The following is a 19921-nucleotide window of genomic DNA, read 5'->3' on the forward strand; positions in this document are numbered from 1 at the left end:
GGGTAGTTCCTGGACTGGGGATAGGACAATGTCGAGGTAGGAAGACATGAGTTCAGTGGGGCAGGAGCATGCTGAGACAATGGGTCGGCCAGGGTGGTCAGGCTTGTGGATCGTGGGCAGGAGGTAGAACCGGGCAGTGGGGGATCCCGGACAATGAGGTTGGAAGCTGTGGGTGGGAGATCTCCTCCTGAGGTGATGAGGTTCTGTATGCTCTAGGAGATGACGGTTTGGTGATGGGAGGTGGGTCATGGTAGAGGGGTGGTAGGGGGAGGTATGTTTGAGTTGACATCATGGTTTCAGCGGTGTAGAGGTCAGTGTGTCAGACTACCTCTGCACCCCCTTTATCTGCTGGTTTGATGGTGAGGTTGGGATTGGAGCAGAGGGAGTGGAGGGCTGCACGTTGTGAGGGTGAGAGGGAGTGGGGGAGGGGGTAGATAGGTTGAGGCGGTTAATGTGTCGGTGGAAGTTGGAAATGAAGAGATCGAAGGCAGGTAATAGGCCAGCGCGGGGTCCAGGTGGATGGAGTGTATTGGAGGCCGGAAAAGGGGTTCTCAGAAAATAGGTGGGAGTGTTCATTGTCAAAATAAGCTTTGAGGCGGAGGCAGTGGAAGGAGTGTTCGATATCACGGCGTGTATTAAATTAATTGATGTTTGGACGGAGGAGGATAAAGATGAGGCCTTTGCTGAGGACTGATCACTCGTCCTCAGTGAGGGGGAGGTCAGGGGAATGGTGAAAATTCGGCAGGAGTGGGAGCTGGGACCAGGCGTAGGTGTGGTGCTGGGGAGGGGACGGTGCCTGTAACTGGAGTGGTGTGGTGTTAGGGGGATGGGGATGGAGTCATGAACAGGGGTGGTGTTCCCCTCAGGTTCTGGGAGCGGGATGGTGACGGTGGGACCTGGGAGCGGATGGTGACGGTGGGACTGGGAGCGGTGTCAGCAGAATGCAGGTGAGTGGTGTTGGTGGGGACAGAAGTGGTGGCAAACACGGGCAGTGGGGGGCGTGGAGGTCACTGAGTGTGTGACATCAGCAATGGTGTGAGGGGCGGAAGTGATGTCACTTGTGTTGTATGAGGAATTGTGAGGGGCGGAAATGGCATTTACTTTATTTTAACCAATAATTTCCTGTCACAAATCTATTTGACAATGTTGTATTTTAATTAAACTCAGTCCCTTAATGTTTCTTTCTGTTGGTCTTCATCCACATCTCCATGGTGTTCCAATATTTCAACTTTTCTCTTTGGACTTGGGAATTTCCATTCACCTCAGACCTGTCCCTCTCCTCATCTGTGTCCGTTTATAGCACACTGCATAATCCTGGTACCAGAGGAGCCTATCCCAATAAAATAGCTCAGTCCTCCCTGAGTACTGGGAGCAGTGCTCACTGGTCAGAACCACTTCTGATGATACCATTGTGTGATCCTGACACCTTCCAGCACTCTGCTGATATCACTCAGTCTCTCTCCATGTGATATCCCTCACTGTGTGGGTCTATTGGCTGCCTCTGTCAGTGTCTCTCACTCTTGCAGTTACTCCAGATCCTGAGCCAACAGCATTCCCCACTCCAGAGGGAAGCAACTGCACAGGCCATGGATGGAGAAGGGAATTTCCATATCTCTGTGGGACTCAGTGCCATTCTCCATTGTGTAACCTTCATTGCATTAGTCTAATTTCCCATTCTGTCTACTTCTGTCTCCTGTAGGTATTCCTGATGTCCCTGACTCAGCAGAATTCCCAATTCCTTCTCGTCCATCACCACATTGAAGCTGGTTGGTCAGCCAGAGAGAGATGGAGAGTGAGATCTGGAGCCTTCAGTAAATCCTGCAGCCGGTAAGATCACTCACAGTAAACAGCTCAGGGAGGAGTTCATGGGCTTTAATTCAGACCCTGAGGGCATGATGTAGGAACAATGCTGGAAAGGAACATGAAACATTCTCTGGCTTCATTATCACCATCTTGTCTGTCAATTCATCTGTTCAACAGAACCCTCCCTATGTCTGCCAGCTTCTCCACTGTCTGTTTCATGGATACCACTTCCCTATCTTTATCAGCCCCTACAATCCTGCTTATCCCTGTAAGCTCCTCATATCAGTAAAACTCTCCAAGTTTCTGCCTTTGCCTTTAATCCTGGTTCTGTCACATCTCTCCTTAACTGAAGAAAATTAACTCTTCAGTTCCTTAAGCCATCCCTGTCAGTGTAGTCCTTTCCAGACCTGAAAAACCTCCCTGTCTTTGTGACTTTGTTGAACTCCTACTACCTTCATGATCTCTGTAACCTTCCCGTCATGACAACAAAAAAGCTCTGTACCTTCGTAACCTCCTCCTTGTTAGACTCTTCCTTGTCTCTGGGCACAAAGCAGAGTGGCCCTGCTTCTCTCATAAATTAGTCTCTGCATTTCTATTGATGACTATATACTCTTCCTGTCTCTAAGACACACTCAGTCTCTGTAAACTGTGCTGGTCCCGACTGATGTAATTTCCTTCAGTAACTACAAACCTTTATACCTTTAATCTCCTCCAGACGCGACCACGCAGTTTATTTCTATAACCTCCACGAGTGATACAGTCATAGAGATGTAGAGCACGGAAACAGACCCTTCGGTCCAACCCGTCCATTCCGACCAGATATCCCAATCCAATCTAGTCCCACCTGCCAGCACTTGGCCCATATTCTTCCAAACCCTCCCATTCATATACCCATCCAATTGCCTCTTAAATGTTGCAATTGTACCATCCTCCACCACATCCTCTGGCAGCTCGTTCCATACACTTACCACCCTCTGCTTGAAAAGGTTGCCCCTGAGGTATCTTTTACACCTTTCCTCTCTCAAACTAAATCTATGCCCTCTAATTCTGGACTCCCTGTCCCCAGGGAAAAGGCTTTGTCTATTTATCCTATCCTGTCCAAACCCCTCATAATTTTGTAAACCACTGTAAGGTCACCCCTCAGCCTCCGAACCTCCAGGGAAAACCGCCCCAGCCTGTTCAGCCTCTCTCTGTAGCTCAAATCCTCCAACCCTGGCAACATCCTTGTCAATCTTTTCTGAACCCTTTCAAGTTTCACGACATCTTTCTGACAGGAAGGAGACCGGAATTGCACAAAGCATTCCAACAGTGGCCTAACCAATGTTTTGTATGGCCGCAACATGACCTCCCAACTCCTGTACTCAATACTCTGACCAATAAAGGGAAGCATACCAAATGCCGCCTTCACTATCCTATCTACGTGCGACTCTACTTTCAAGGAGCTGTGAACTTGCACTCCAAGGTCTCATTGGTCAGCAAAACTCCCTTGGAACTTACCATTACATGAATAAGCCCTGCTAAGAGTTGCTTTCCCAAAATGCAGCACATCGCATTAATCTGAATTAAACTCCATCTGCCACTTAGCCCATTGGCCCATCTGGTCCAGATCCTGTTGCAACCTTCTTCGCTGTCCACTACACTTCCAATTTTGGTGTCATATGTAAACTTACTAACTATACATCTTTTGCTCGCATCCAGATCATTTATGTAAATGACAAACAGAAGAGGGCCCAGCACTGATCCTTGTGGCACCGCTCTGGTCACTGGCCTCCAGTCTGAAAAACAACCCTCCACCACCACTCTCTGTCTTTTACCTTTGAGCCAGTTCTGTATCCAAATGGCTAGTTCTCCCTGTATTCCATGAGTTCTAACCTTGCTAATCAGTCTCCCATGGGGAACCTTGTCGAATGCCTCACTGAAGTCCATATAGATCACATCTGTCACTCTGCCCTCCTCAATCTTCTTTGTTGCTTCTTCAAAAAACTCAATTAAGTTTATGAGACATGATTTCCCACGCACAAAGCCATGTCGACTATTCCTAATCAGTCCTTGCCTTTCCAAATATATGTGCATCTTGTCCATCAGGATTCCCTCCAACAACTTGCCCACCACTGAGTTCAGGCTCACCGGTCTATAGTTCCCTGGCTTGTCTTTACCCACCTCCTTAAACAGTGGCACCACTTTTGCCAACCTCCAGTCTTCTGACACCTCACCTGTGACTATCGATGATAAAAATATCTCAGCAAGAGGCCCAGCAATCACTTCTCTAGCTTCCCACAGAGTTCTCGGGTACACCTGGTCAGGTCCTGGGGCTTTATCTACTTTTAACCGTTTCAAGACATCCAGCACTTCCTCCTCGGTAATCTGGCATTTCGCAAGGTGTCACCATCTATTTCTCTGCGGTCTATATCTTCCATATCCTTTTCCACAATAAATACTGATGCAAAATATTCATTTAGTATCTCCACCATTTCCTGCGGCTACACACAAAGGCCGCCTTGCTGATCTTTGTGGGGCCCTATTCTCTCCCGAGTTACCCTTTTTTCCTTAATATATTTGTAAAAACCCTTTGCATTCTCCTTAATTCTATTTGTCAGCCCTATCTCATGTCCGCGTTTTGCCCTCCTGATTTCCCTCTTAAGTATACTCCTACTTCCTTTATACTCTTCTAAGGATTCCCCCGATCGATCCTGTCTATGCCTGACATTTGCTTCCTTCCTTTTCTGAACCAAACACTCAATTTCTTTAGTCATCCAGAATTCCCTATACCTACCAGCCTTCCCTTTCACCCTGACAGGAATATACTTTCTCTGGAGTCTTGTTATCTCATTTTCTGAAGGCTTCCCATTTTCCAGCTGTCCCTTTAGCTGCGAACATCTGCCTCCAATCAGCTTTCAAAAGTCCTTGCCTAATACCGTCAATATTGGCCTTTCTCCAATTTAGAACATCAACTTTTAGATCTGGTCTATCCTTTTCCATCACTATTTTAAAACAAACAGAATTATTGTCGCTGGCCCCAAAGTGCTCCCCCACTGACACCTCAGTCACCTGTCCTGCCTTATTTCCTAAGAGTAGGTCAATTTTTGCACCTTCTCTAGTAGGTACATCCACATACTGAATCAGAAAATTGTCTTGTACACACGTAAGAAATTCCTCTCCATCTAAACCTTTAACACTATGGCAGTCCCAGTCAATGTTTGGAAAGTTAAAATCCCCGACCATACCTACCCTATTATTCGTACAGATAGCTGAGATCGCCTTACAAGTTTGTTTGGCAATTTCCCTCTGACTATTGGGGGTCTGTAATACAATCCTAATAAGGTGATCATCCCTTTCTTATTTCTCGGTTCCACCCAAATAACTTCCCTGGATGTATTTCTGGGAATATCCTCCCTCAGAACCGCTATAATGATATCCCTTATCAAAAATACCACTCCCCCTCCTCTCTTGCCACCCTTTCTATCCTTCCTGTAGCATTTGTATCCAGGAACATTAAGCTGCCAGTCCTGCCCATCCCTGAGTCATGTTTCTGTAATTGCTATGAGATCCCAGTCCCATGTTCCTAACCATGCCCTGAGTTCATCTGCCTTCCCTGTTAGGCCCCTTGCATTGAAATAAATGCAGTTTAATTTATTAGTCCTACCTTGTCCCTGCCTGTCCTGACTGTTTGACTCACTTCTGTTCTCAGCTGTACCTGTCTCAGATCGAGCTCTCAAAATCCTCCCTGTGATTGTTACCACGTCCCATCCCTGCATTCCTCCAAATCCCTGTAAAGTCCTCCCATTCCTAAAACATTCCCTGTATCTGTCACCTGTCCCAGCTTCCACAACCCTCCCACTCTCTGTAAGACTCTCCCCACCCCCCTACCCCCGTCCCAGTGACTACAGCCCGCTGTATCACTGAATGCCAGTAGTCACTATAATATCAGATTAAGATGTGAAAGCAAGAACACTGTACTGGGTTAGATATCTGTCCTGATCATATTGAATGGTGGGACCGACTCTGTGGTCAAATGGACGATATCTGCTCTTCTTTCCTGTGGTTCTCTATAAGCTTACTCTCTATATAACCTCCTTCAGTCCCCACAGACCTCCCTATCTCCATAAGCTCCTTCAGTCCCCACGACTCTTCCCATCCATGTAACCTGAACCCTTCCCCAAAACCTCCCTAATTCCATAACCTCCAAAAGGCCCCACGACCCTCCCTATCTCCATAATCTCACCCTGACCAAACGACCCTCCCATTCAGAGTAACCTCCTTCAATTCCCATGATCCTCCTGATCTGTGCAACTGCGTTCAGGCCCAACAGCCCTCCCGATCTCTTTGTCCCCTTTCAGACCCCACAGCACTCCCTACCTCCATGATGTTCTTCAGTCACCACTGCACTCTTTATGTCTATAATCTCATTCAGTCCCCACATCACTCCCTATCTCCATAATGTCCTTCAGTCCCCATGACCCTCCTTATTTCCAAAACATCTATTACCTGTTGAACCTGTAAGCTCCCTTTTTCAGTTTGTTAAACACGAACTCCCATAACCCTTTCTGCTGCCAGTCTGAAACCAAACAGTGTTGGCCTGATAGTAGGTCGGGAGCTGGAATGTGTTTGAAAGGATATGTCAGTGAACAATAACTGGACCCTTAGAAACACACTTAATAAAAAGAGAATGTTGCTTTGAGCCTGTAGGATTGTATTTTTATTGGTGTGAGTATAAATGGCAGGATAGATACGGGTGTAGGACTGGCTGTACCGAAGATACGGTTTATTTAAATTTTCAGAAACCTTTACACAAGTTTCAATAAGGGCTAAAGAGTAACCTGGTAGAGAATCGGGCCCCTTAACTATCAGGAGGTGGGTGAGATGTTAGACAAAATAGTCTTGTCAGAATTTACTGTGGAGAAAGACATGGAAGCTCGGGAACTTGGGGAAATAAATAGTGATGTCTTGTAAAGAATCCTCAACAGAGAAGAAAAAGTGTTGGAATCTTAAAACAAATAAAGGTTAATTAATCCTCAGTAGCTCATTAGGTCTATCCTTGAATATTCATGGGAAGCTAGGGAAGAGATTGCGGTGTCCCTAACAGAGATATTTATATTATCATCAGACACAATGAGTTACCGGAAGAGTGGAGGGCGGCTAATGCTATTCCATCACTTTAGGTCTGCAGGGAAAAGCCAGGAAATCACAGCGCAGTGAGCCAGTGCTGGGTAAGTTGTTGGAGGAGATTCTGAGAGAAAGGAGCTACATATATTTGGAAAGGCAAGGGCTGATTAGAGATATTCAGCATGGCTTTGTGAGTGGGAAACCGTATTTCACAAACTGGATTGACTCTTCGAGGAGGTGGCCAAGAGATAGATGAAGGCAGAGCAGTCAGCGTTGTCTACATGGACTTCAGCAAAGCATTTAACAAGGTTCCAATGGATGTACAACATCTAGTCAAGAGGAAGAAGGAAGCTGACTTAAGGTTGAGGAACCAAAGATCCGAAGCAGGGCTCTAGAGAGTTACATGGGGCAGTACGGTGGCTCAGTGGTTAGCACTGCTGCCTCACAGCACCAGGGACGCGATTACAATTCCAGCCCCAGGTGACTGTCTGTGTGGAGTTTGCACATTCTCTCCATGTCTGCATGGGTTTCCTCCGGTGCTCCGGTTTCCACCCACAACCCAAAGATGAGCAGGTTAGGTGAATCAGCCATGTGTTGTTCAAGAAAGGGAATGGAGATAATTCTGGGAATCACAGACCTGTCAGTCTTCTCTCTGTGATGTGCAGATTATTGGAGAGGACTCTGGGAGACGGGATTTATGATTCCTTGGAAAACCATAGTTTGATTAGAGAAAGTCTCATGGCTTTGTTAGGGACAGGTCATGCCTCACAATTCTTATTGAATCCTTTGAGAATGTGACAAAATGCATTTATGGCTCATTGAGAAAGTACAGAGCATGGGATACATGGAAACCTGTCTGTCTGGATACAGAATTCCTGGCCCATAGAAGACAGAGGGTGATGCCAGATGGAAAGCATTCAGCCTGGAGCTCGGTGACCAGTGGTTTTCTGCACGGAGAGGTTACAGGACCTCTGCTCTTGGTGATTTTATGAATGACTTGGATGTGTGAGTGGAAGAGTGGGTTAGTAACTTTGCCAATGAGACGAAGGTTGGTGGAGTGGTGAATAGTGTGGATGTCTGCTGGAGATTGCAATGGGACATTGACAGGATGTAGAGCTGGGCTGAGAAGTGGCAGATAAAGTCAAATCTGGAAAAGTGTGAAGTGATGCATTTTGGAAGGTGAGACTTGAATGCAGAATACAGGGATAAAGGCAGAATACTGGATAGTGTGGAGCAACAGATGGATCTTGGATTTCATGACCAGAGATCCCCTCAAATTTGTCACCAAGCTGATAGTGTTGTTAAGAAAGAATATGGTGTATCGGCTTTCATTAGCTGGGGATTGAGTTTTTAAAGCCGTGAGGTTATGCTGCAGCTCTATACAGCCCTGTTTAGATCCCAATTAGAATATTGTGTTCAGTTTTGATCCCTTCATTACAGGAAGGATGTGGATGCTTGAGAGAGGGTAAAGAAGAGATTTACCAGAATGCTGCCTGTTCTGGAGAGCATGTCTTATGAAGAAAGGTTGAGGGAGCTAAGGCTTTTCTCATTGGAGTGAAGAAGGGTGTGGTGTGATTTGGTAGAAGTGAACAAGGTGGTGTGAGGCATAGATGGAGTGAATAGTGAGAGACCTCTTTATCCCATGGCATACATGGTACCAGGGGGCATAATTGTAAGGTGATTGGAGGATGGGTAAGAGGAGATTTCAGATGTAGGTCCTTAAATAGAGAGTGGTGAATTGGTGGAATGGGACATTTAACAGACTCTTGGATAGGCACATGGATGGGAGCAAAATGAAGGGTATGTCAGTTAGTTTGATCTTACAGTCGGGTAAAAGGTGGGCATGACATCATGGCCGAAAGGTCTTGTGCTGTACTGTTCTGTGTTCTACGATCCGTCTGGGAAATGGGTAATAAGCTCAGATCAATGTAAAAGGATATGGCATTCAGGAGGAGCTAGTCAACTGGATACAAAATTGGGCTTGATGGTGGGAGACAGAGGGCAATGGGAGGCATGTTGTCTTTCTGACTGGAGGCATGTGACCAGCGGTGAAGTTGGTCCCCTGTTGTTTGTCATTTGGATAAATGGTTTGGATGGGAATATTGGTTTTGTGGTAAGTACGTTTTTTGAGTGACACTGAAATTGTTGGTAAAGTGGACAGTGAAGAAATTTATCCAAGATACAACAAGATTAACAGTACTGCTGGGATAGTGGGCTGAAGAATAGCAGATGGAGTTTAATTAGATAAATGTGAAGTGTTCCTTTTTGATGAAACAATCCAGGGTGGGACCTGTACAGTTAGTGTTCGGGCCCTGGGTGGTGTTGTCAGTCAGAGACCCAGGGATGCAGGTAGATAGCTCTTTGTAAGTGGTGTCACAGGTAGACAGGCTGGTGAAGCAGGCATTTGGGATGGTTACCTTCTTTGGGCAGAGCAATAAGAGTAGGAGTTGGGATGTCATGTTGTGGCTGTATATAAAAGCATTGTTGACCAGTAGGAAGTACTCATCTGGTTCACTTACATCCTTTAGAGAAGAACAACTGACATTCTAACCTGGTCTGACCTGCACGGGACACCAGACCCACAGCAATATGGCTGACTCTGTGCTATACTCTGGATAATTAGCAGTGGGGCAAAGAATGCTGGTCCAGGCAGTGACACCCACATCCCATGAATGAATAAATAAAAATACCTATGTCCCTCCCTACCTCTGCAAATCCCTCCCACCTGCAGCAATCTGTACTGGCTTTGTAACACCCTTCAGACCCTGACCACTCTGTGTAACTCTCTCACCACCTCCAGCACCTTCAGCTCTCCCGGTTCCTTTGTGACATAAAACCTTGACAATTATTCCCTCTTCCATCTGACCTCCTCCTGCGAGCAGACCCTTTGCAATCCCTTTAAAACTTACTGCTAAAACATTCTCTCACTTCAGGATTTTAAGTACTTTTCGGTGATCCTCTAAGCCCGATAATCTAATATGATCCTTTTTACTTGAGTGAGGGACCGATGGGAATTTCTTGCTGAGGATTTGTCTGTTTCAATGGAATGTCCTTTTGTTGAGTGTTTTACACTGCTCCTTTAAATGGTTTCCACTGTTCATTTACAGACACATGTTTCAATCTGTTTAGGCTGTTTACCTTGGTCAGTTCTCCTCTCAAACTCACGTAATTGGCTAATTTTGTTTCTAGTTGTAGCGTGTGCTTTCTGTGATTCACTTTAAAACTTTATATTTCTTTAAGCTGCACTTTATCACAATTTCCCTGAGGATCTCTCCAGGTGACATTACTCATTCACGAAGTTTCATCACACAACGGTCGCTCTGAGATAGTTATGTCCCTCGCCAGTTGCACAATTTGTTATTCAAAGAAACAGTGAAAACTAATTGTCTAAACTCCTCTTCCAATATCACTGTTGTCAGTGTGACTGTCCCACATTTTGTGAATATTGATGTTTCCCAAAATTATCGCAATGTGTTTGTTTAAAAAATTCCAATGAGTTCCTGTGTAATGCAGTGATGAGCAAGGGAATACTGTTCAGTGTCTAAAACTGTTGTGCTGCTTGTGTCCTTGGCAAGTAGTAGCCAGAATTTACATTCAGACTGATTCTTCCTCATGATCTGAGACCAAATGCTTTCTCTGTAATGCCTTTCTTACCCATTATTGTTAGCGTTGCCCACTTGGCCTGAGTTTCCGCAAGGTTGTGATCCATTGAATATTTATGTCCACCTTTTGTTCACCCTGTAACCATATCTCTCTGGTGTCTAAACCTTTTTTTTTATCTCAGTGTCACTAATCCATCTGCCTTATTGATAAGACTTCATCCATTCAAAAATGAAATAATTTATTCTTTCCCACAATTTCCTGTCACAAACCTATTCACTGATGTACAGTTTTAGTTAATCGCTGACCCTTCCTGGTCCTTCCTGCTTGCCTTCAGTCACATTCCCATGTTGTTCCGATGCTTCACCTTTTCTCTTCGGATTTGGAAAATTCCTTTCATCTGGATCCTGTCCCAGCATCCTCTCTGTCAGTTTAAAGCCCTGTCCATAAACCTACTGACATGATTGGCCAGGACCCAGGTCACTGGGCCCACCACGATACCAGTGGGACCATTCTATTAAATTTTTTTATAAATCAGGTAGGGGATGTGGGTGTCTCTGACTGACCAGCCTTTATTACCTATCCCTACCTGCCCATGAGCTGAGTAGCTTGCTCGGCCATTTCAGAGGGTAATTGAGAGGCAAACACCTTGCTGTGGGTATGTCGTGTAGACCAAGTGAGGATGATCAGATCTCGTTGTCAAAAGGCGAAGTGCACGCCACGGTGGCTCAGTGATTAGCTCTCCTGCCTCACAGCACCAGGGTTCCAGGTTCGATTCCAGCCCCAGGTGGCTGTGTGGAGTCTGCACATTCTCCCTGTGTCTGCATGAAATGCCTCCGGATGCTCCGGTTTCCTCCCACAGTCCAAAGCCGTGCAAGTCAGGCGAATTAGCAATGCTAAATTGCCCATGATGTTAGGTGTATTTGGTCGAGAGAGAAGGGTCTGAGTGGGTTAATCTTTGGATGGATGGTGTGGACAGGTTGGGTCAAAAGGCCTGTTTCCACACTGTACAAAATCTAATCTAAGGGATTGTAATTTTTGTACATCAGCAATGGTTTCATATTTGTTTATGGATTGTTAATTGCTATTTTTAAAATTATTGATTTTAAATTCCACCATATCTTATGATGGGATTCAAACCTGCCTCCCCTGAGCACTGGCTGAGGTTTTGGACAAATGCGCTAACAATAATATTACTAGGCCATCGCTTCACCTGCTCACTGATTGCTCATCCCTGAGCACTGATACATGAAGCTAAACCCATTCTTCCAACATGATTGTGTGATCCTGAAGTCTTCCAGCACTCCGGTGATATCACTTAGTCTCTCTCCATGTGGTATCCCTCCCTGTGAGGGTCTAATTGCTGCCTCTGTCAGTGTCTCTCGCTCTTGCAGCTACTCCAGATCCTGAGCCAACAGAATTCTCCACTCCAGAGAGACGCAACAGCACAGGCCAGGGATGGAGCTTGGGATTTTCTAGATATCTGTGGGGTTCATTTCCATTCTCCTTGTGTAACCCTCACTGAATCAGTCTAATTTCCATTCTGTCTATTTCTCTGTCTCCTGTAGGTACTCAGGAGGTTCCTGAATCAATAGACTTCCCAACTGCTGTGTGTCTCATCCATCACCTCATTGAAGATGGTTGGTCAGCCAGGGAGACAAAGGGCAGGGAGATCTGGAGCCTTCAATAAATCCTGCAGTGAGGTAAGATCACTCACAGTGCACAGAGCAGGGAGCAATGGGAGGGCTGCAAACATCGGCTAACAATACATGATACAGATACAGTGCTTGATGGGGAGCACAGTATAGACACACCCCATGCTCAATCACCACATCTACTTTAACTTATGTTGCACTGAGACAGCATCGGGAGTTCAGAGTTATCAGTCCAGGCCTGTGCTGTCTTAGTGAGCATCAGGACAACAGAGGGGAAAGCAGGCCTCCCACGAGAGGGTGTGAATGCTGCCTGGGATCTTTCTGTTCTGTGTTCTCCCTCCAACACTGTATTAAGACTCACTACTCTGCAACACTGTATCTGTGGCATGGCTTGTGCACCAGTATCTTCAGTCATTTTTAACTCCTATAACAGTAGTTGTCCCTGTAACCTCCTCCCTTCCCGATAGTCCCTCCACATATTTGAGATGTACTGCATTCCAGACTACCATCCCTATCGCTGTAACTTGCTTCAGTGTCCACAACATGCCTTATTTTGGTACTGTAATCCTCTTTAACTGGATACAGAGTGATACAGCACGGAAACAGAACCTGTGGTCCTACTCCTCAATACTGCCCATGTTACCTAAACTGAATGAGTCTCATTTGCCTGCATTTGGCCCTTATCTCTTCAAACCTTCTGCTCTCAATGTACCTCCCAAATATCTGTTCCATGCTGTAATTGTTCTTGTTTCTCCCATGTGCCTGAGGCAGTCTGTTCCATCTATGCACCATCCTCTGTGGATAATGTTCCCCGTCAGCTCCCCCTTCAAGTCCTTGCTCTCTCACGTCCCGTTTATATCCTCGAGTTTTGGACTCACCTACCCTTGGCTATTCACCATTCTTAGGGCCACCCCGAAGATTCATCTGTCAATGACGGCAAATTTGCCAAATGTCGCTTTTCCCACCCTGTCCATCCGGTATGCCACTTCTGAAGAACAATGAAACTTGCACCCCCTGGTCTCTCTCTCTCTCTCTCTCTCTTCTCTCTATTCGACAACCCTGGCCAGAGCCCTTCCATTAACTGTATTAGTCCTCTATGGTTTGTCTTAACAAAATCCAACACCTGAATTAAACTCCATCTTTCATTGTCTGGTCCACTGGCCCAGTTGGTCAAGACCCCCTTTGATAACCGTATTTACTGCCCACTACACCATTAATTTGATCATCAACAAACTTACGCACAATCACTTCTATATTTTCAACCAAATCATTTATGTAGATGATGCACATCAGTGGACCCAGCCCTGATCCTTTCTTCAATAATGGAATAAAACCATATTCTTGTCATAGAGCCAGACAGCATGGAAACTGACCCTTCAGCTGATACCCACCATCATCTAAAACTCAACTCTTCCCAGCTGCCTGTTGCTGGCCCATAGTACTCCAACCCTTCCCTATTCACCTGTTTATCCAAATATCTTTAAAGTGTTGTAATTGTACCCACATCAACCCCTTTCTCAGGAAGTTCATTCCAAACTCAAACCACCCTCGGTGTAGCAAATTGCCCCATATCTTTTTTTTGAACATCTCTCTCCGCTAACCTTAAAAATGTGGCCCCTCCTCTCGAGACTCTCCCATCCTGCGGAAAAGGCAGCTACCATTAAATGGATCTATATACCTCATTTTTTTTCATAAACCTTTATAGTATCATGTCTCAACCTCCAGGCTCCAGTGAAAAAAGACTCAGCCTATCCAGCCATTTTTCAGAACCCAAGCCTTCCATACCCAGCAATATCCTGGTAAATCTCTTCTGAATCCCTGCAGCTTAATAATATCCTCCCTATAACTGGGCGACCAGAACTGCACAGAGTATTGGAGAACAGGCCTCGCAAATGTCTGTGCAATCTCAATGCCGCTCATACCGCTCATGTTCATATAAGCCTCTGTAAGGTCATCACTCAGTCTCCGATTCTCCAGTGACAGTAACCCCAGCTTATTCAGCAACAACCCGGGAAATATCTTGTAAAGCTTTTCTAAGCCCTTTCAAGTTTCACAATATCCTTCCTGTAGCAGGGAGACTGGAATTGCAGAGGACTCCGAATGTGGTCTCATGCATTACTCTTGTTCCCTGAGTTCCCCAGTCTTTGTCCTCAGTAAGTTCTGGAGTGAAAAAATTGTTTAGGATCTTAGCAAATATCCTGCAGTTCCACACATCGATGGCCTCATTGATCTTTAATGGATACTATTTTGTCCTGAGTTCCTTATGCACTCTTAATATACTGATACAATCACTTTTGGATTCCCCTTTCCTTCTCTGCTGAGGCTATTTCATTGAGCCTTTCTCCATTCCTGTTTTCTACTCAAAGTGTATTCCTACAGCCCCTGTATATCCTCAGGGATTCCCTTGATCCAGCTGGCTATACCTGACATGTGCCCCCTTTTCCTTGACCAGACCCTCAATAGACAGCCAGTGTTTCCGAATGCTGTCAGCATTGAGCTGCACACACACAGGAACATGCTGACGCAGGTCGATCAGTTTAAAAATATTCTCACTTGCCAAACTTCCCTTTCCCTGTAAATAATTCCCTTCCCCAATCACATTTTGAAAGTTCCTGGCTAATACGATCAAGATTGGTCAGGCTCCATTTTATAACTTGCACTTGTGGACCAGGCCTGTCCTTTTCCAAAGCTGTTTTCAAACTACGAGAACTGTGGTTACTTTGGCAAAACGCTTGGCCACTCACATCTCAGTCCCCTTCCCTACCTTGATTCCCAAGGGGAGGTCAGGTTTTGCCCCTTTCTCTTTTCAGGCCATTTACATATTGATTGGGAGATCCTGGAACACAATTACCAAATGCCTCCCTTGCAAATGCTGAACACTGGCAGTCCCAGTCTAGGTTTGGAAAGTTCAAAAACCCTACCATAACAGCCCCATTATTATGGTTGATATTTAAGATGTCCCGATACATTTGTTCATCAGTCTGCCACGGATTATTCGGGGTCAGCAGTCAGATCGTATCAACGTGATGACCCATTCTTATTTCTCAGTTCTAACTTAGCTTCACTGGGCGATCCCACAGGAATATCCTCTCTAAGTCCTGCTGGGATGATTCATGCAATCAAAACCCACCACCACACGTCCACTGTTGCCTCCCCTTCCTGGAGCATCTCTACCTTGAAACAATGAACTGCCAGTCCTGCCCCTCCCTCAGCTGTGTTTCTGTAATAACTAAAATACCCCAGTCCCATGTTCCAATCCATGCCTTGAGTTCACCTTCCTTAGCTGTCAGGCCCCTTGTATTGAAATAAATGCAGTTGAATCATCAGTTTTCCCCCATTGCCTGCTATGTTCTTGCCTGGCTTATCTGCTGAAATTGCTGTCTTTAACACGTGTACCTGTCTCAATCTTCTTTCTGGCCTTACGTTTATTTAAGGTCCAACACCCTGCCAGACTAGGTTATGTCCTCTCAAGCATCTCTAGCAATTCACCCCAGCAGGATGTGGGTCCCTCTCCCGCTCCCAGTTGAGGTGCCTTTCCCACCCTGTAAACCTGTGCTGACACCTTCAGGGATCTATGAACTTGTCCACCAAGGTCCCTGTATTCCTCAGTACTCCGCAAAGTCCTACCATTCATTATGTCTATCCTTCGCTTATCGTACCTCCCACAGAGTATCACCTCACTTCAATCAGAACTGAACTCTGCTTAGATTTTCATCTGATCGACATCGAACAGCAGACGGAGACCATCCCCCTCACTGTGGATAACACCCTCACCTTTCATATCATCTGCAAACCTACTAATGATACCTTCTGCTTTCCCATCCGAGTCATTAATGGTCAATGGTTCCTGCACAGATCCCTGTGTACACCCGTTGGTGAAAGTATTCTACCCACCAGTTTTGCATCCAATTTGCCAACCTGCCTTGGAACCCAGTCCTTTTGGACCAACCTTCCATTTTGCATCTTATCAAAGGACTTATTCAAGTCCATGTAACCCACATCATCTGCACTGCCTTCATCAATATACTTAAGCACAATTTCAAAAACCTGAACTGAATTCCTCAGACTGTATCTTCCTCTGCCAAATCTGTGATGACTAAACCAAGTTGATCCTTATCTTTGCAAGTGTGGATTCATCCTCATAATTCATTCCAATAATTTCCCTCCCCCTGCTGTCAGACTATCTGCTCTGTAATTACCTGGCCTATCCCTGCTGTCCTTTTTGAACAAAGGAACCACATTAGCGATCCGCCAGTCATTCAGCACTTCACCTGAGTCCAGGAAAGTATATATATCCACCAACAATCTCTGGGTAATTAGCATGGGGTCAAAGAATGCTGGTCCAGGCAGTGACACCCACATCCCATGAATGAATAAATAAAAATAAATATGTCCCTCCCTACCTCTGCAAACCCCTCCAGCTGCAGTAATTCGTACTGGCTTTGTATCACCGTTCAGGCCCTGACCACTCTCTGTAACTCTCTCACTACCTCCAGCATCTTCATCTCTCCCTGTTCCTAACGTATCAATAAACCTTGACAATGTTTCCTCTTCCCATTGCCCTCCTCCTGCTAGCAGACCATTGCAATCCCTTTAAAACTTACTCTAAAACTCTCACTTGAGGATTTTAAGTATTTTGTGGTGATCTTCTCAGCTTCCTAATCTAATATGATCCATTTTGTCCTGAGTGAGGGACCGGTGGGGATTTCTTGCTGAGTTTTTGTCTGTTAATGGAATGTCCTTTTGTTGAGTGTTTTACACTGTTCATTCAAATGTTTTCCACAGTTCATTTCCAGACACCCATATTTCAGTCTGTGTAGCCTATTTACCTTGGTCATTTTTCCTCTCAAACCCATGTAATTGGCTATTTTTGTTTCTATTTGTAGCTTGTCCTTTCTGTGATTTACTTGAAAACTTTATTTTTCTTTAAACTGCACTTTATCACAATTTTCCTGAGGATCTCTCCAGAATGACATAACTCATTCACTAAGCTTTCTCACACAACAGTCGCTCTGAGACAGTTACGTCCCTCGCCGGTTGCACAATGTGTTATTCTAAGAAATACTGAAAAAAATTCTCTGAACTCCTCTTCCAATATCACTGTTGTCAGTGTGACTGTCCCAGACTTTGCAAATATTGAAATTTCAATAAATGTTCACCATTCCTTTATTAAAAATTCCAATGAGTTCCTGTGTAATGCAGTGATGAGCAAGGGAATGCTGTTCAGTGGTCTAAAACTGTTCTGCTGCTTGTGTCCTTACAAGGAATAGCCAGAGGTTACATTCAGACTGACTCTACTTCATGATCTGAGACCAAATGCTTTCTCTGTAATGCCCGTCTTACCCATTATTGCTAGCGTTGTCCATTTTGCCTGAATTTGCACAATGTTGCGAAACATTGAATATTTATGTCCACCTTTTGTTCGCCCTGTAACCACATCTCTCTGGTGTCAAAATCTCTTTTATTTCTGTGCCACAAATCCATCTACCTTGTTGCAGAGACTTTGTCCATTAATAAAAAACATAATTTTCTCTTTCCCACAATTTCCTGTCACAAATGGTTTTGCTGATCTACAGTTTTAGTTAAACTTTGGCCCATCCTGTTCCTTTCTGTTGTCTTCGGTCACATTTTCTGTTGCTTCACCTTTTCTATTTGGATTTGGAAAGCTTCTTTCACCTGAAGCCTGTCCCAGCATCCTCTTTGTCAGTTAAAAGCCCTGTCCATAATCCTACCAATGTGATTGGCCAGGACATTGTTCCACTGGAACTGTGCTGGGACCAATCTGAATGGATTTTTTAAAAATCCGGTCTGGGATGTGAGTGTCTCTGGCTGACCAGCCTTTATTGCCCATCCCTTGCTGCCCTTGAGCTAAGCAGCTGGCTCGCCCATTTCACAGGGTCATTGAGAGGCAAACACTTTGCTGTGGATATGTCGTGCAGACCACGTGAAAGTGAACTGTCGTCTTTCTCTGAAGGTCAAGTGTTTGGATTTTTATCAATACTTATTTATGGATTGTTAATTCTAATTTTTAAAACATATATTCATTTAAAATTCCACATGGTTAGAAGTTAGAAAAAAGAAGAGAGGTGGTCACTTTGTTGGGACTGTATTGTAGACTGAGTAGACCCAACAGATACCAGAGGAGCACGTGTGTAGAGGGATTGCAGATAACTATAGGAATAATAGAGGAGTACAGGCTGGAGATTTTAATATTCCCTGTATTGACTGGGCCACCTGGAGTATAACAGACTCGGACAGAGTGCAATTTTTCAAATATGTCCAAGAAAGGTTGCTAAATCAATATGCAGAGGGCCCTACTCTACTCAGGCAGGTGCGACACTGGACCCCACCCCCCAACTCAGAAAACGAGGCCGGGTTAGTGACTGAAGTGTCATTCGGAGAGCACTTTGGGTCCAGTGCCCACAACTGTCTTTGTTTTAACATAGTTATGAAGGAAGATCAGCAGGTCCCCAGATTGAAGAGGAAAACTGGAACAGGGCCAGGTTTGGGGCCATTCTGCAGGATCTGGCCAGCGTCAATGCTGTGAATTTAAAATTGCACAATGCCCAGTTATAATCCAACTCGCTTTGGAAGCGCTGGTGATCACCGTAACAGATGAAAGGCTTCAACTAAATTTGTTTGATATTATATTCCATGACCCTGCCATCCTGTTGCTATATATTCTGTGCCTTAGGATTGTGCTTCACAACCACCTGATGAAGGAGCAGTGCTCTGAAAGCTACTGCTTTCACATAAACTGGTTGGACTGGAACCGAGTGTTGGGTGATTTTTAACTTTGTACATCCCCTGTCCAACACTGGCACCTCCACATTATGATTCTAATCGATTGGGTGAGTCTGTTTGAAGGAAAAGAAACAACTGGCAAATGGGAGGCTTTTCAAAGTGTGATCTGAAGAATCCAGGACCAGTCTGCCCCATTGGGATAAAGGGAAAAGCTGGCAGGGTTAGGGATCCTTGGCTGGTGTGGGATAATAAGGCTCTGGTCTTGAAATGAAGACTGCATGCATTGGGTTTAAGCTTTCAGTATCTAGATAAACTCTTCTATTCTTAAAGACACCATCAATCTGTGGAGACCCTACAAACCTCTCAGTCCCTGTAACACTCCCAGTCTGCAGAAGTCATTCCAATGCCTGCGACTCTTTCAATCCAGTTCCTACAAGACCCACTATCTGTGTGATATCTTTTCATTGCCAGCACCCACCCTGTCAATGGAACATGCTGTAGTGTCTCCATTTATCTACTCATTTCCATAATCTTCTCCAGCTCTTACATGTGTAAACGTCTCCCTCCCCTACAACCCTTCCCACTCTGACTAAACTGGAGGAGGTTACGAATGCTCCCTAATCTGTGAAACTGCCTCCAACCAAAATTGCTGTCTTTGTCACTTGGAGAATCTGTCTGATTCCACACCCTCTTTATCTAAATAACCTGCAGAACCTAAGCCTTCCTGTATCTATAAACATCTTCAGTCACGACTACCCTCCATATGTCTATTTGTTTTTCCAATCTGTACAACCCACTTTATCTCTGTACTCAGCTCCATTCACCTGAAACATTCCTGTCTGTGTAAAATACCACTATCCTTATCCCTGTAAACTGCTCCATTCCTCCCAACCTCCCATCTCCATGAACTCCTGTAGGCCCGCCAGCTCTCCACATTTCTGTAACCTCCTGTGGCTCTGTGCCCCTTCCTCTCTGTGAAACCACCTCCAGTCCCCATACCCCTCCCAGTCTGGGAC

General features: G+C 45.1%; 1 long non-coding RNA gene across 1 annotated transcript in view; it reads left to right on the forward strand.

Moving 5' to 3' along the window:
- Positions 1–1710: 1710 nt before the first annotated feature.
- The window catches only part of LOC132812797 (uncharacterized), a 50473-nt gene continuing 32262 nt past the window's right edge, over positions 1711–19921 (forward strand). Inside the window, exons 1-2 of the long non-coding RNA XR_009643786.1 lie at positions 1711–1827; positions 12075–12209. This is a non-coding gene — a long non-coding RNA (uncharacterized LOC132812797). The remainder of the gene's footprint in view (positions 1828–12074; positions 12210–19921) is intronic.

The sequence above is a fragment of the Hemiscyllium ocellatum genome, unplaced genomic scaffold (genome assembly GCF_020745735.1).
Source record: "Hemiscyllium ocellatum isolate sHemOce1 unplaced genomic scaffold, sHemOce1.pat.X.cur. scaffold_3033_pat_ctg1, whole genome shotgun sequence".
Lineage (NCBI taxonomy): Eukaryota > Metazoa > Chordata > Chondrichthyes > Orectolobiformes > Hemiscylliidae > Hemiscyllium > Hemiscyllium ocellatum.